Source organism: Benincasa hispida, chromosome 12 (assembly GCF_009727055.1).
Source record: "Benincasa hispida cultivar B227 chromosome 12, ASM972705v1, whole genome shotgun sequence".
Classification (NCBI taxonomy): Eukaryota; Viridiplantae; Streptophyta; class Magnoliopsida; order Cucurbitales; family Cucurbitaceae; genus Benincasa; species Benincasa hispida.
This window is the reverse complement of record NC_052360.1, coordinates 15849976-15854732: the sequence shown is the minus strand read 5'-3', so window position 1 is coordinate 15854732 and position 4757 is coordinate 15849976. Positions and strand designations below refer to the sequence as shown.

The 4757-nt window shown below is 35.7% G+C and overlaps 1 long non-coding RNA gene across 2 annotated transcripts; it reads left to right on the top strand.

Moving 5' to 3' along the window:
* Window positions 1-644: 644 nt before the first annotated feature.
* LOC120068286 lies at window positions 645-3316 on the top strand. 2 transcript variants are annotated; one of them, XR_005479147.1, is made up of 5 exons: window positions 645-896; window positions 978-1076; window positions 1192-1256; window positions 1753-1804; window positions 2817-3316. It is a non-coding gene; the product is annotated as an uncharacterized LOC120068286 (long non-coding RNA). The 2 variants fall into 2 exon arrangements; XR_005479146.1 differs by having other exon boundaries at window positions 645-900.
* Window positions 3317-4757: the final 1441 nt, after the last annotated feature.

The following is a 4757-nucleotide window of genomic DNA, read 5'->3' as shown; positions in this document are numbered from 1 at the left end:
TGAGAAAAAAAATATAAGAATATAAGAGACAACTCCTCTGACCAGCAAAAGTTAAACTTAGCTGAAAATCAAGAGTTGAAGTTGAGATTGACACACAACCGTAGTTGGATGTTCGCATGACACCCGTGGGAATAAAGCCAAAACGAAGGGTGTAACCATAATCAACAGTCTCTAATAAAATGACGCAAACTAGATCACCACATACAAATGCACCAAGTTGTTTTTGCAAGAAGAGATAAACATTCTTTGCAAAACAAGAAGGGAATTTTTGAGTAAGAGATTTTTTGTATAAAAGAATAAAGTAGAGCATGTTTATGAATTATTAAAGGATAGAAGGAAATTGCGTTGTTAAGTAATGTTGCTGTAAGCCCTTGATCTTGAATTGTTCCTAATGGAAACAATTAAAATGATTAAAGTTAAAAGTTAGTTTGAAAAAAAAAAATAGAAGAAGAAGAGAAAGGAAATTAATCTAAAAGAAAAGGAAGAAATAGAAGAAAGTAGAATTTTGGAAAAGGAAAAGGAATTTGAAGAGGAATTGATTTTTTTTTTTAAAAAAAAAAAGGAAAAAAGAAAAGAAAGAAAAGAAATCAATAAATGAATAAATAAGTAAATAAATAAAATAAAGATAGAAATCAGAAGAAAAAGAAAGGCGATGCAAGCCTGAGAATGAGACCGATTTATACCGATTCCCTCAAGCAAACCCTAATTTTATTTGATGAAATTGTAGAGGGACGTAAGGAAGAGAATTTCGAGGGTTACCAGAGTGATTGAAGCTGTGGAGGTTGAGAAATTTGAATAAAAAGTTGGGTTAAGTCTGAATTTCGGACAGTCTGAACAGGCTTCAATGTTTTGAAGTTCTTCAGCTGTAGAAACCAAATTTGAAGCTGAAATTTTGAGTTAGTAAGTTAAGAGGTTTATTAACATTTTTCTTGAAGGACGTTAGAGATAATTTTGACTGAAAATTGGTGAATTAATAGGAAAATCGAGACTACACAGAATTTCGGGCGAATAGAGAAACGTGACTTTTGGAGCTGATTCGGTGTTATTCAAGCATTTTCAAAGCTTCAAAATCTCAGGTTAGTTGGTTAATATGCTTATTGGAAAGTTTAAGCAAGAAATTTTAGGTTATATGGTTAGGGATTGATGAATTTCAAGCTGGGAAAAGTTCTGAAACTTCTCACCGGAAAACAGGGGTATCAAGAAATATTTGACCGATTCCAGAAGATTTAGGGCGCTTCAAGACAACAAAATGTGAGGTAAGATAGTTTAGAGGATGGGTAAGAGGATTATATGAATTAATTCGAGTGGGTAAGGCTGAAATGAGCGAATTTGGTCGCCGGAAGTCTCATCGGAAAACTGGCCGAATTTGGAAGAAAATGTGGGCTGGAGGTTGAAGATGACTTCTGTCAGTCATTAAAAGCTGAAAAATCCAAATTTATGGTAATTAAAGTGTTCTCAATCATAAGTAGTGGTCGTTTGGTATTCATATGATAAAGCATGGAATTGGAGGAAATTGGGATCCTAGATTAATTTTGAAGATGATTAAGCGGTTAATTGGTTAAGTAAATCTCGATTAGGGTCAATGAGGAAATTGGGAAAACGTAGACTAAATTAAGGTTTTAGAGAATTTCAAGTAAAGTTAGGATATTTTAGAAATTAAGAGAATTATGGTAAAATTTTGAATTTTTTATGCGGTGTTTGGACTGGATAATTATTTAGAGGATAACCATAATTTAATAATGTGATTTTCAGGCCAAGTTCAATTAGGAGAGGCTTATAAATCCGAAGGATCGAGCCTGAAATTGTGAGTGACTCTAAATGCTTTAAATGTTTTATGTAAATTGTTAATGCTTATGAATGTCCAACAATGTATGTTTACTGAAAGTTATTTATGACAACTATTCTCAAATAGTTACCAAGTAACACATCTCACATTAATGTCATGTTTATGTTATGCTTTTCATTGAACAAGAGGATGCATTAGTATAGAAAGCTTTTAGGCAACTAAGTCATTAAGAGATAAGAATAAGCAAGTTCAGTGTGAGTAGCTCAGTACTGAAGGACTAGATGAGAAGGTACTGAAGCTCAGTCTTAGATTTGAATAGCTCAGTTCTAAAGGACTAGATGAAAAGGTACTGAAGCTTAGTCCTAGGTTTGAATAGCTCAGTACTGAAGGACTAGATGAGAAGGTACTGAAGTTTTGTCCTAGAATTTGAATAGCTCGATACTGAAGGACATGGAGAAGGTATCCGAGCAGCTCGATACTGAAGTACACAGAGAAGGTATCTAAGCAGTAGTAGCTAAGGTATGACGGTACTTAAACTAGAATCACATGAATATAAGAAAAGTTGTTATTGATAGTGTAGTGATCACTCCACACTAACTATGGATTGACGTTGAGGAATTGAGTAAAGGTTCTCTCTCCACTAGGGTTGCAAATTATGTTTTTAGGAAGTGAACAAAAGGGTTCCTTCCTAGTTAAGGAGTAATGTAATGTTCACTTCCTAGTTAAGTAGTAATGTAGTAAAGGATGATAAAGAGTGAGCAAAAGGGTCACTCTAGACTAATAGACTAACGCATAGTCTAGCAAAGCATAAAATAGGGCTATATGATGTTGATGATGACATGAATAATAGTTGCCAAGTTTATGTTTCAGATACAATGGTTTTAAAAGTTTTATGTACACACGTTTTCTTGGCTTGTTTTAGTTCCAGTATTCTGTTTTCTAGCTTTCAGTTTAAGCATGAGATTTATGTTTTTATTAAGTCACTCACTGGACGAGTAGCTCATTCTTTCAAATGTTTTTCTTTTCCCAGGTAGTAGTCATCTCCCCAGAGGTTAGCTATCATGCTGCTCTACCACTTAAGGACTCCAGTTAAAAGCCCAAAGTCTAAAGAGAAGTTTTAGGTGTCTATTTTGTAAATGTCTGTACATATGTGTTGCTCATATTAGGGACTAGTAAAGTATATTGGGACCCGCTGAACTTTGTATGTGTTAATAGGATGTAATTATGTTGTTGTTGATCCCTGGTGTTTTGAGGTTGTTTTTAAAGTTTCATTAGTTTGGTGAATGTTATATATGTATTCCAGGGATCTAAGTAGGTTAAGGATGTAAGTTAGACAGTAAGTACCACAAAAGGGTTGGTATCTACTGTCGTCACATTCACTTTTGAATTAAGAAGGGTAATCTGGGAAGGGGTGTGACAGTTGCCCAGATGGAGCATTTGGAGCAACCAGTCGACGCAAAATTGAGGATAAGAATTGAATGATATTGCCTTAGTTGAAGATATGCTTGAGGACAAGCATATATCTAAATTTGGGGGTGTGATAACTTGTACAAATACAAGTTATTTATACTGTTTTATTTAGATATTGTGGCTAAAAGAAAGAAAAGTTGTGTCGATAGTATAGAAATTGGCTAAGAAATACGAAAATTATAAAATGTCGTCAATACACCCACTAACACCATTGCGATGGTAGAATAGAATGTTTCAGTTTCTGTTTTGCAGGAAATAAGTCACCGCATGCGTTCATGGCTCAAAGACTAAATGAACAAGGCATCTACGTCGCATTGCACCCATCAATCAAGAATGAATAGATGATCAACGCAATGACGGCGGATGCGACAATCGATCAAGAGTTCTAGTGATCAACGCAATTTCAACCATATGCAATAATAAAAAACAACACCGCATGTGGCGATCGATCGAAGATGTGAAGAGCAACGAATTTTCAGAAGATTCTGACAAGTGTACAACTTTCAGTTGTGCATTTCTGACGGGTTGATTGCGTAACAGAAGAAATTTTCCATTTTGCCATTTCAGGAACTACCATAATTATACAGTGGGGACCACAAATTCAAAGAGCCAAGAACTTGCCTATAAATAGCTTCTTCAAATTCGCTGAAAAGATATACACATACAGATACAGATACTGGTACATATATATATATACATCGAGATGGGCATATACCGATTCTGAGAGGGAGGCTGGTCTGAAGCAACTTACAGAGTAGATTTGGGAGAACCACGAGACAAGGCCGAGAGGTGAGTCTCCGAGCAGAGAATCCTTCCAATTCACGTAGTTGAAGCTCTGTGCAAAGATCAATTCTACTGGGAAAGCAAGCCTGAGAAGGAAGCTTTCCTCTCCACCATTTCCACATGCTGACAAGCACAATCTCCATTAGGAATCTATGTCAAGACGTTGACACTCTTTCTATATTTGTTTCTAATCTCTATTTCATCATCTGTGTTCATCTTCCGTAATCTCTCATTCACAACATGTATCAAACGCTTAATTTTAGAATTAAATGTTATGATAGTCACCATTGTCATCTCTGTGTCTCTTTCCGTTCATCGATAACCCATTTTCTCCATGATGTGTTCTTAATCCCATGGGTAAATAGCAATAATTAAGAGAGTGAGTTAATTTGTGTTAAGGAAATGGTATCTTCACCTGTGAGAGCAGAAGTGAAGATGTTATTCCGCCTATCGAGAGAAGGTTGGAAGAATGCGTTAACTACAACAAGGAATATTTCCAGAGATGGAAACAACCTTGCGTTCATCACACTCATCCTTGTTTCACCATAGAGATATGGGGACGTGGCCGATCACCGAGAGGTGTACGCCAAGGGAAAGCAGAACCTTATTTGCATCTTTAACGCAATTGACAAACTTGCGATGTTTTTACTATTTACTCTTTCTCTTTCTACTTCATTCGTAAAGACTTGCCATCGCATACATTGATTCTTTGTACAAC